This window comes from Microcaecilia unicolor, chromosome 1 (genome assembly GCF_901765095.1).
Source record: "Microcaecilia unicolor chromosome 1, aMicUni1.1, whole genome shotgun sequence".
Classification (NCBI taxonomy): domain Eukaryota; kingdom Metazoa; phylum Chordata; class Amphibia; order Gymnophiona; family Siphonopidae; genus Microcaecilia; species Microcaecilia unicolor.
In genome coordinates, this window is record NC_044031.1 from 734,507,675 (window position 1) to 734,520,429 (window position 12,755).

At 46.7% G+C, this 12,755-nt stretch overlaps 1 protein-coding gene across 1 annotated transcript in view; it reads right to left on the reverse strand.

The window, feature by feature from the left end:
* SEMA4B (semaphorin 4B) overlaps window positions 1-6,852 on the reverse strand; it is a 348,493-nt gene extending 341,641 nt beyond the window's left edge. Inside the window, exon 1 of the mRNA XM_030189671.1 lies at window positions 6,771-6,852. The gene's annotated coding sequence lies outside the window, so the exon portion shown is untranslated. The remainder of the gene's footprint in view (window positions 1-6,770) is intronic.
* Window positions 6,853-12,755: the final 5,903 nt, after the last annotated feature.

The window sequence follows — 12,755 nt, forward strand, 5'->3', positions numbered from 1 at the left end:
AGCCAGCTCAGTTCCTACTAGAGAGCTGCACGGCTTCCATCCCCGCGGGAATCCCGCGGAACCCGCGGGATTCCCGCGGGGACAGAGGCAGCTCATGCGGGGTTCCCGCGGGGATGGAAGCAGTTCTGCGGGGTTCCCGCGGGGACGGAGGCAGTTCCTGCGGGGTTCCCGCGGGGATGGAACCAGTTCTGTGGGCTTCCCGTGGAAGTGTAAGCTGCACCTGCACCAGCCTCTCATCTACCAAATACCAAAAGTGCTGTCTCCTCCTCCTCTTCTTCCTTGCTTTAACAGCACAAATGTGGAAAGTCTTCCATTAAGGAGGTGGTAGATTCACAAATGATGACGGAATTCAAAAAGGCATGGGATGAACTCAGAGGATCTCTAATTAGAAAATGGAAGTTATATAAAACCTAACCTTAAATGGCTGCATGTGTGTGGATGTGTCAAGTGACGCTTAGATGGCGAATCTGGCTGTGATGAACTAGAGCTGATACCTGGCAGACTTGTATGTTCTGTGTCTCATACATGGCAATCTGGTGTAGGATGGGCTGGAAAGGGCTTAGACAGCAACTTCAGTGGCTGGAACATGAGGACAGTGCTGGACAGACTTTTACGGTCTGTGTCCCACAAATGAGAACATGAATAGGTTGGAGTGGGCTTCGATGGCAACTCCAGCAGTTAGAACATAAGGATGGGGCCAGATAGACTCCTGTGGTCTTTGTTCCAGAAACACGAAAGAAAGACCATAATCAAGTATATAATATCACACTCGTTGATTTAATGATGAATTGATCATGAGTGTGACTATTGGGCAGAGTGAATGGACCGTTCAGGTCTATTTGCTGTCACTTACTTTGTTACTATTAATCCTCTTTGCTCCCAGGCTGGTGCACAGACCTCAGCTCTGACACAGGCACGAGAATCAGATGTCACCTGACCTACTGGCGCATGCATGTGGCGGCCTCTCAGCACACAATCCCAGTGAATCAGAGACAAATCTTACATGTGCGCACCAGAGTGTTCCAAGTTCCAACTTCCGGTCCGTCCTTGCCTACAGTGATGTGGCTCAAATCCAGAAAGGGAGCTGACTGGAACTTTCTTTTATGTACTATTAAATTCTTACGGGGATGGGTGGGGATGGGTTAAATTCTTGCGGGGACGGGTGGGGACGGGTTGGGATGGTTTAAATTTTTGCGGGGATGGGTGGGTACGGGTAAGATTCCAGCGGGGATGGGTGGGGACGGGTAAGATTCCAGCAGGGACGGGCGGGGATGGGTAGGATTTCTGTCCCCGTGCAACTCTCTAGTTCCTACCAAGCCAGCTCCAGACCCTTGCTTCCTTGCCAGACTCAGGTGACCCAGTGACTTGTCTGCTGCCATAAGGGACTCTGGCCTCCGGATGGACCTGCCCAAGGGCTCACCTTCAGGTTAGTGACAAAAACAGATGGCTTCAAATTGTATTGAAATGCATTAAAATGAGATCATTAAGTATTCCTTCACAATGCACAGATGAAAGTGTTGTTTTCACCAGGTCGGGGGCAGCATAGAAGGTTTAATGGAGAGGATTTCTTGTCAATTTTTCCACATTGACCTACTGGTTGTGTTTTCTTTTACAAGTGTAAGGAAATGCCTGCACGTTTTAAAGACAGATGGGAAGTAAAACACGTGTGCGTGTCTAAGCAAAATTGAAAGTAAGAGTGCACATCCCGCACCTGTTCCTCTGCCCCCTAAATATGAACCTTACAAAAATCCCATGTACTAGTAATATTTGTGAGGCTATATTTAGGCCTGAAGAATAAGTGCTGTGTGTGCTGACACTTCCATTTCTGTCTGGGCATTTTTTTGTCTCCGTCACCTCTCCTCTCATCTCTGTTCCTGCCCAGTAGAACTCTCTTCCGTTGTTGAGATGGTCTGAACTTTCCTTTAAGAACTTTAAAAAAAGCTTTGAGAATTTGGTTTTTCGAACAGGCTTTCAATTAATCACATAAAGAGTTGGGTTGTCATATTGCACTGTTACAATCCTCCCCTCTCCCTGGTTCTTGATCTAAGTACTGTCTCTCTCCCCTTCCCCTATTTCCCCTTCACCTTGCGACTGATTGTGCTACTGCTGAGTGAGTAATACTGTCTATCCTATCAAATATTGTAGTTCTTTTCTGATTTTTTTCTGTTTTTAGCTGTAAACCACCCAGATCTGCAACTTAGCTTGGGCAGTATAGTAAGTGCAAATAAACCATGAACTATAAACTATAAAGGTGGACTGGATAGATCATGTACAATATTGCAAAAGCTGCAGTGAAATAAAAGTACCCCTTTATATATATATATATATATATATATATATATATATATATATATATATATATACATACATACATATAGATACATTAACGAGGGGTACTTTTATTTCACTGCAGCTTTTGCAATATATATATATATATATATATATATATATATATTAGTAAAAGAGGCCCATTTCATAGAGGAATGAAACGGGTGCTAGCAAGGTTCCACGCCCCCCCTCCCTACCTCCCTGTCTGTTGTCCGAGTTCCATGGCCCCCTCCCTCCCTCTGTCCCTCTCTGTCATCTGAGTTCCAGCCCCCCTCCCTCCGTCTCCTTCGAGTTGCAGGAACCCCTCTCCTTTGAGTTGCAGGACCCCCTTCTCCTGCCCTTTGAGTTCCACGGCCCCCTCCCCTTCAAGCTGCATGACAGCCCCCCCTCCCCTTCGAGTTGCAGGACGCCCCCTCTTCTTCAAGTTACAGGACGCCCCCCTCCCTCCACTCCCCTCCGAGTTCCATGCCCCCTCTCCTCCGAATTCAACGCTCCCGCGCCTCCCTCCCTCGAAGTGCAAGCAGGACTTGTCCTCTGGCAGCCCCTCGCCTTCCTGCTTGCTGGCTGTAATTTAAAAATTGTTACCTTGGGGTCCGGCGTCAGCATTGAAGGCGAGCAGCGCTACAGACTGCCTTCCCATCTGTCTGAGCTCTGCCTCTGGTCCCGTCCTCATTTCCTGTTTCCGGAAGGGCGGGATGGAGGGAGGGAGTTGCATCCTGCAACTTGAAGGGGAGGGGGGTGTCCTGCCACTTGAAGGGGAGGGGGGGGGGGGGCGTCCTGCAACTCTGAAGGGGGGGGCCGGACTGCTGAACTGGGAGGGGATGGAGATGGTGGTGTGAACTCATAGCGCCCGTGCTTGAGACGTGTCGCGGTTTCCCAGGCAACACGGTGATGTCACCGGAAGGCTTCAGACATTACGAACCAGGTTTCAACTTCATGGCAGTCAGCTTCAGAACGTCAGAGGTGCAAATTATATATATATATATATATATATTTTTTTTTTTTTATGAGGTTTGATATTTTTCAGATTTGAAGCAGCTATGGAGTTTGTTTAAATAACTCTGAGGCAGAATTGCAGCGAAACGTGGAGTCACATCAGGATTCTTTTCAAAAATCACTTTGACTTACTGAAGACCTGTTTAGCGCAGTTTTTGATTTTCTATAAGTACACTGAAATGTGATATTTGTGGTTCAGTTTTTAATGTCTTGTAAATTGTTGTCATTCAAGATGTTCTAAGAAGGATTTTCTGACTGAAGATGTATTGACGTTTTTTTTAAACAGAGTTCTGTTTATGTTTTATCCTCTGAGTTACCTTCCTCCTTCTATTTTGCTGTGTATAATTAAGTTTAATGGGAAAGTGCTGTATTTAAGTATTAAGACGGCTTTTCAGGTGCAGACTGTTTTTTTTTTCATTCGGTAGGTTGGCTTGATCATCCACTAGCTCTTTTTGTTTTTGAGTGCTTATCCCAGGGTTTTTGAAATTCAATTACAATTTTTGTCACCATGACCTCCACTAGAACTCCATTCCATGCATCCATCACATTATGTAATACCCAGACCATGGGGGTATGTTGATTTATTCTATAGATTTATTTTACCTATTATCACATTTTGCAGAGAACAGCAAAGAGGAGTCACGCTTTATCAGTAATATCAGCATAAGCACGAGGTCTGTTTCCTTGATAAAACCGAAATGGCGAAACGGGACCCCGTCGGACAAGTAAGATAAGGGCTTTATGCTTCAACATTAAGTTATATATGAATAAGTAACAATTGTATAACATATAAATTTAAATGTTTTGTACATTTTTGGGATCTTGCTGGGTATTTGTGACCTGGATTGGCCACTGTTGGAAACAGGATGCTGGGCTCGATGGACCTTTGGTCTTTCCCAGTATGGCAATACTTATGTACTTGGGATTCTGAATGGAATCTTGCTACTCTTTGGTGTTCTAAATGGAATCTTGCTACACTTTGAAATTCTGCATGGAATCTTGTTATTCTTTAGAATTCTAGAATCTTGCTACTCTTTGGGGTTCTACATGGAATGTTGCTATTCTTTGTTTTTCTGCCAGGTACTTGTAACCTGGATTGGCCACTGTTGGAAACAGGATGCTGGGCTCGATGGACCTTTGGTCTTTCCCAGTATGGCAATACTTATGTACTTATGTACTTGGGATTCTGAATGGAATCTTGCTACACTTTGAAATTCTGCATGGAATCTTGTTATTCTTTAGAATTCTAGAATCTTGCTACTCTTTGGGGTTCTACATGGAATGTTGCTATTCTTTGTTTTTCTGCCAGGTACTTGTGACCTGGATTGGCCACTGTTGGAAACAGGATGCTGGGCTCGATGGACCTTTGGTCTTTCCCAGTATGGCAATACTTATGTACTTATGTAAATTGCAAACACTGAAAGGAGGTTTTTAGCCAATGAAGAATTCACCCCGTGAGTCATACAACAACAATTTTTTGACCGGGGTTACAGAGGCTTTTTCCTCCATTATATATAAATAATCACTACCACGTTGTTTTGAAACCACTATCGGGACATTAAGAAATACTATTATCAAACTTTAGAATTTTGTGACCCACGTTGAACCTGAAAGGGTATATAGTGGGTATTCAAGTCTTTTATTGACATTGATATACCTTTTCCATGAAGGAATGTTTTCCAGTGCTGCTTTTGAGTTAATCCCCTTAGAGTATCATACTGTGACCTCGTTTTCTAGATCTTTCTTTCCTCTGAAAGTGCACTCGTGCCTGGCTTATATCTTTGAGGTGAGTTGATGTGTCTATTATATCTTCCATGTCTATCCTACTCTTTGGGCTATACAAAATGCTCATGTTCTTGCCAGATCAAGCCACATTGCCAGCTTTGAATTGTTTCTTGTTGATCTGTAACCCTTCCTTGTGGATCTGGAAGCTTATCTTTGTGATCTGGATTCTTCTCTTGTTGATTGGGAAATTTCTTATTGGTATGGATCCTTTTCTTGTGGATCTGGAACCTTTTCTTGTGGATCTGGAACATTCTATTGTTGATCTAGATTCCTCTCCTGTTCAGCTGGATCCTTTTCTTGTGGATCTGGAACATTGTTTTAATTATCCAGATTCTTGGTCTTGATGAACTGGATCCTTTTCTTGTTGAACTGCACCAAATTGTTTCCTTTTCCTCTTTGCAGCTAACATGGAAGATGACAGCTGCAGCTGACCCTAACCTAATAACCCAACCCTTAAAAAAAATGTCCACTAGGAATACGTCTGAAATGCCTTTTGATGCAGACCTTGCAAGATGTTGTGTGCCGTTCTCTGGATCCCTGGCAGAGGTATAGCCTCTAGAGCTGATGGCTCTGACTTTCCTCCTGCACCCTCCAGCTCAGACCACTGTTTCACTATCTTGAGATCATCAGACACTATCAAACCGAAGTCTCTCTTCTGGATGGTGTGCCTGGATCTCTCATCTCCCCACCCCCCATCTTGTACTACTCTCTTGGATTCCAGAACCGGAACAACGAAATAGCGGTATGAAAATCTGTTGCCAATGTCCTAGGTGTGTAATAAGTGCCGCAGAAGAAGCATTAGTGACAGAAAGGCAGTTTCTGAACCCTCCTTTAATTCACTGATTCTGTGGCTCTTTCTCTGAAAGTATTTTGTTACTGAGCACTGAATTGGAGGAGAATCCTAATGGTTAAAGCCTCAGGCTAAGAACCAGATCAATCACGGTTAAAATCCCACTGCTGCTCCTTGTGATCTTGGGAAAAATCACTTAACCCTCCATTGTAAAAGCCCTCAGAGAATAGGAAAAATCCCCACTGCACCTGAATGAGACTTGCCTCGAGCTACAGCTGAAAATGCTCAGTTACAGGTCTGCGTTAGATCTGACATCAAAGTTATCTCAACCCTAAAGGCTGTTTTTCTCTCACTGGTGCCTTTCTGAGCTGAAGTTCCTCTCTAACCTGCGGGGGAAATAAAGTACCGGCAAGATGATTTCAGGCTCAGCAACCAACAGCTGAAGGAAGGCGAAATCAGCAAGCAGGGAATGAATATTCTGCGATCTACTGGTGACCTAATGGTGCTTTAGTGGTGAAAGTGAGGGATCGCCGGAGCCAGCCACGCCTTCCTCCTCTCCTCTGTCTGCCTGGGCTCCAGCCCTTTCTCCATGGTTACAGACACCTGATTACAGCAGCAAAGGTAGCGAGTGCCTGGGAGCCTCCCGGCACTTCAGAACGAAACAGGCAGGATTCCCTTCTCTGCACACATACACGCATAATAACCGCGCACACACCCTTCCTATCCCAGGCATTGCACAGGTTCCACAGAAAGAAGCAGGACCTGAGGCTTAAAATCACATGCTTTTCCCCCTCCCATCCCCCCCGGACACACAATGCACAAGCTTTTCCCCGAGCCTATACACAAAATGGAAAAAACTGAAATCCCTTACCATTTCGGACTTCCTGTCAGTCAGGTGCTTAGCCTGGGACACCTTCCCCACTGAGGCTTAGATCAGGTGAGGGTTCCCTAGTCACCTGGTGAGGGGAAAAGAAAGAAAGAAATGGGCTGGACCGTTCTTCTAGTACATTGCACGAAGGAGGACTGTGTTAAAGCAACACACAGTGCGATGAAGAGGGAGGGGGAGAGGAAGGAGGAGGGAGGGGGAAAGTGATTGTTTGACTGGGAGGCTGCTTCGTGTGTAAAGTGCTTTTTCTGTGACCCTCAGTGAACGAGTGATGAAAGCTAATGATTATGCTGGGGGCATTTCCATCTTACAGACACAACTTTTCAGCAAAAATGGAAGGAGGGGAAAAAAAAGTGAGTCTTTACAGTATAAATATAAGCGTCTATGGCACAAACAGCTGATCGCTGCTGGATGGTCTATATCTGGGGCCAGTAGGCATGAATATGAGTGAGACCATGCTAGATAACGGTGGATCGGTGGCGTTACAATAAAATGTCTCTGATGAATGCCTGACAGCTAATTCAAGTCTTCTGGTGCAGAGATGTCTAAATATGAACAGATGTCATCTGCACACTTCACACACGTACTCACTGGGTTTACTGGGAGGCAGTGTAGAAATATGCGAATATTTACAAGCATATGGACACGTTTCGTTCTTTATTAACTTACCACTTTGTAATTCGTTATATAAACATGGTAGAAAGTAGTTTTAAAATTATGCTTTCAAGAGACAGCATCCATGACAGTGCTGTGGCATAGGGATGGTTCCCACACTGACCTCTGGGAAAGCTGGACTTGCTGTAGGATTTCTGCACAGAGCAATAACACCTGAAGGGAACGCTAGAATCTAGGTGCCCCTATCTATTTGCACTTGCAGGCATAAATGTCTAGAACAGGGGTTCTCAACTCAGTCTTCGGGACATACCTAGCCAGTCAGGTTTTGGGGATATCTACAATGAATATGCATGAGTTAAATTTGCATGCGCTACCTCCATTCTATGAAAATCTATCTCATGCATATTCATTATGGGTATGTTGGAAATCTGACTGGCTAGGTGTGTCCTGAGGACTGGGTTGAGGATCCCTGATCTAGAACTAACACTTACACGCATAAGTAATGTGGAGGGGCATAATCGAACTGGGTGCCCATATTTAAGGGCGCCCATCTCTAAGGACGGGCCGGCGAAGGGGCGGGGCATCCCGTATTATCGAAACAAGATGGGCGGCCATCTTTCGTTTCGATAATACGGTCGGGGATGGCCAAATCTCAACATTAAGGTTGACTTTAGAGATGGCCGACCGCGGTTTTCGCCTATAATGGAAACCGAGGATGGTCATCTCAGAAACAACCAAATCCAAGCCATTTGGTCATGGGAGGAGCAGCATTTCTAGTGCACTGGACCCCTCTCTCATGCCAGGACACCAACCGGGCACCCTAGGGGACACTGCAGTGGACTTCACAAATTGCTCCCAGGTGCATAGCTCCCTTGGGTGCTGAGCCCCCCATCTCCCCAAAAAACCTACTACCCACAACTGTACAACACTACCATAACCCTTAAAGGGTAAGGGGGCATGTAGATGTGGGAACCGTGGGTTTGCGGTTGGTTTTGGAGGGCTCCCATTTACCACCACAAGTGTAACAGGTAGGGGGGGATGGGCCTGGGTCCACCTGCCTGAAGAGCACTGCAGTACCCACTAAAAACTGCTCCAGGGACCTGCATACTGCTGTGATGGAGCTGGGTATGACATTTGAGGCTGGCATAGAGGCTGGCAAAAAATGGTTTTTAATTTTTTTTTTTTGGGTGGGAGGGGGTTGGTCGAGTAAGTGGAGGTGATCCCCGATTCCCTCCGGTGGCCATCTGGTCAGTTTGGGCACCTTTTCGAGGCTTGGTCGTGAACAAAAAGGGACCAAGTAAAATTGGCCAAATGCTCGTCAGGGACGCCCTTCTTTTTTCCATTATCAGCCGAGGACAGCCATCTCTTAACCACGCCCCCGTCCTGCCTTCGGTACACTGCTGACATGCCCCCTTGAACTTTGGACATCCCCGCGACAGAAAACAGTTGGGGACGGCCAAAATCAGCTTTCAATTATGCCGATTTGGCCGGCCCTGAAAGAAGGACACCCATCTTCTGATTTGTGTCGGAAGATGGGCACCCTTCGCTTTCGAAAATGAGCTCGATAGTAACTTAGTAAGTGACAGCAGATAAAGACCTGAATGGTCCATCCAGTCTGCCCAGCAGTCACATTCATTCTCAATTCTAGATTAAATCAACAATGAGCGTGATATTATATACTTGATCATAGTCTTTCTTTGTTGTTTCTGGGACATAGACTGTAGAAGTCTGCGCGGCTCTGTTTCTATGTTCTAACTACTGGAGTTGCCGTCAAAGCCTATCTGAATTCATCTTGTCTTCTGCAGGGCACAGACCCTAAAAGTCTGCCCGGCACTGTCCTCACCAGAGGCGTAGCCATGGGGGGGGGGGGGGGCCACGGGGACCTGGGCCCCGCAAATTTCGTCCGGGCCCCTGGTTTGGCTGGCGGGGGTCTCCAACCTCCGGCAGCCAAAGCCTTCTTCACCGTGTTCGCTGCCTGCCTCCTGCTCTTCTTTCTTCTTGCTCCTAGGAGGAGCAAGAAGAAAGAAGAGCAGGGGCAGCGAACGCAGCTGCGCCGGAGACCGCGATGAAGAAGGCTTCGGCTGGTGGGGGTTGGGGACCCCTGCCAGCAAAGGTATTTGTTTTGTGAGGGGGCAAGACAAGGTGGTGGGAGGGGCGAGGAGGCGAGGCGTGGCGGGGGGGGAGGCGGGGCAGCACTCAAAATGTGCCCCCAACCTCGGGCTCTGGCCCCCTCCCACCATGAGGTCTGGCTACGCCGCTGGTCCTCAAGTTCCAAATTACTGGACTTTCCATCAAAGCCCTCTCCAGCCCGTCGGAAGTGACGTCACCGTTGGCGATGGAAGCCTAAATCCAGAGCTCTGGGGGACCACGAGAGAAAAGAGCAGCGATCCCCGCCAAAACCGTGAGTGCAACCCCGCCAGTACAGCACAACAAACCGCAACCGCGAATGGCAGCCAGGAAGAAGTTAGCGAAATTTAAATACGCGGCCGACCCGGCGAAAACAAAAAGCAAAGCCGGCCCTGTGCTGCCATCACGAGGAGCCAAAATGGCGCCAGAGGACACGGACTCCGAAATCGACCTAGAGGAGCAAAGCGCCGGAGAGGTGGAGATAGAGAAAAGCGAAATAATTCGCTGGTTCAAAGAGTTAAAGACAGAAATGATAAATACCAGAAAGAGCATCCAAGCAGCGGTCGCAGAACTCCGGGACGAAGTGAAAGAAATCGGCAACCGCGTGGCTGAAGCAGAGGAGCGGATCGAGACGGTTGCAGGAGTAGTTCGGAACCTGAGCAAGAGCTTGCAAAAGGAAAAACAGCGAAACCTAGAGCTGGAGCTACAGATAGAAGAGCTTGAGAACCGTTCCAAAAGATGCAATTTAAGGTTCAAAGGAATTCCTGAAGATATGCAGCACAAAGACGCAGGAAGAGTGGTGCAGGACATTAGCAAATTTATTCTTACCAACGAAGAGGAACACCAAGAGACACAAGATCAGACGGAAATAAAAATCGACAGAGCACACCGGAGCCTCGGACCGCAACGGGGGGGATCACCCCAGAGACATCATTGCCTGTTACCACGACTTCACGGTTAAAGAACAGGTCTGGAAAAAGGCTCGTGCCTTGGGAGAGATCTCATGGCAGAACGCAAAGGTGCAGATCTACCAAGACCTAGCGAAGGAAACTTTGCAAAAACGCCGTGACTTTAAAGAAATCACACGCTACCTGCAAAAACAGGGCTTGCGCTACAGATGGACATACCCAAGAGGCCTAATGGTTACAGTGGGTAACCAAACACAGAAACTGCAAAAGCCAGACGGAGCATGGAAGCTACTAGCAGCATTGGGCTGCACGGACTTGCCTGAGACACAGACACTATCTCCAAGAAGAAATAAAGAAGGGACTACCGGTACATCTAATGGATGGACTACACCACAAATAGTGCAGAGCAACAAAAGAAGTGCGGAGGAGACCAGCGCGGGAGAGCCGGAGGACACTACCTAAACACAGACTAAAATTAACCCGGTACTATCATTAACCTCAGGGAAATCAGGGTGATGTACTGCATACTGTTTTTGTTTGTGTGAGTGAACGGGAAAGGGGCGGGATGTTTGGGGTAAAAGATAGAGGGGACGGGGACCGCAAAATAGATAGCGATCCCAACGGAGCGACACTTCCTCAGGGACTGAGCTGGCAGCAAAAGCTTACAGCCAGCAACAGGGGAATCAGGGTAAGGGGGGACAGGGGGGCGGGGAGGGTTAACAGTAGGTCCATGGAATGTCAATGGCTTAAACACCCCTGAGAAACAAAATATCATACTAAGGGAAATTCATAAAATGCAGTGGGACATAATAATGCTACAGGAGACCCATGTGCTACGAAAAGAAAGTAGAAAGAATTAGAAAGTAAGGTGATTGATTTGAAGAAAGTTGCACGTGAGGTCAGAGAGTACTACTACTACTACTTATCATTTCTATAGCGCTACTAGACGTACGCAGCGCTTTACACTTGAACATGAAGAGACAGTCCCTGCTCAACAGAGCTTACAATCTAATTAGGACAGACAAACAGGACAAACAAGCCATAAGGGAATGTTAAAGTGAGGATGATAAAATAAGGATTCTGAACAAGTGAATAAGGGTTAGGAGTTAAAAGCAGCATCAAAAAGGTGAGCTTTTAGCTTAGATTTGAAGACGGTCAGAGATGGAGCTTGACGTACCGGCTCAGGAAGTCTATTGGTTAAATATTATCTCAGCTAGGGTAGGAGTGGATAAACTTGTCCCGCTGCAGTATGTGCAGCCCGACTCACTCCTTGTGTGTGTGAGTGAGACTAACAAGTTAGTTACTTCTTCTGTTAAAGGCTTGGTTGAAGAGCCAAGCTTTCACCTGCTTCCTGAAGTAGAGATAGTCTTGTGTTAAGCGGAGCCTTTCAGGCAATGCATTCCAGAGTGTGGGGGCTACTCCGGAGAAGGCTCGCTTGCGGGTATCACATCGTGTAATGTCTTTTGGAGAAGGTGTAGTTAGTGAAAGTCCTTGGGAGGACCTTAGTGTTCTTGGCTGTGTGTGGAGGATCATCCTATTCTTCAAATACTCGGGGCCATTTCCTTTCAGGGCCTTGAAGATCAGACATAGAGTTTTAAATTTAGCCCTGTATTGTACTGGTAGCCAATGAAGTTTTTGCAAAAATGGCGTGATGTGGTCACGTCGCTTGCAACTTTCTATGAGTCTTGCTGCTGCATTCTGAATCAACTGGAGCTGGTGCAGGCCCTTTGTAGTCAGACCGTTGTATAGTGCATTGCAGTAATCCAGTCTTGATGTTACCATGGCATGCGCAACTGGGATAAGATTTACCTTCTCGATGTAAGGAGAGAGGCAGCGTAGCTGTCGCAAATAGTAGAAGCAGCTCTTGAAGGTTGCTTGGATTTGGGGAATCAGAGTAAGTGTTGAATTACTACTACTACTACTTATCATTTCTAAAGCGCTACTAGACGTAGGCAGCGCTGTACACTTGAACATGAAGAGACAGTCCCTGCTCGACAGAGCTTACAATCTAATTAGGACAGACCAGTGGCGTAGCCAGAAGTCAATTTTTGGGTGGGCCAACAGGTTGGATGGGTGGGCACTAGACAGTGGTTTGCTGGTAAATGTTTAACAACAGGCTCTCTCCCGGTCCACCTCTGCGCCACCCCCCCTTAAAATTGCAGAGCTGGCTATAGCCGGGGAGAGAGCCTGGGGGGGGGGGGGGGGGAGGCAATGCATTACTCTCTCCAGGAAAAAAAAAAATTAAATGATCCCAGGTTCCAATCTAATTCATGTTTAATGTGGGATAATATGCCATAAATAAATATAAACTTTTAATGTT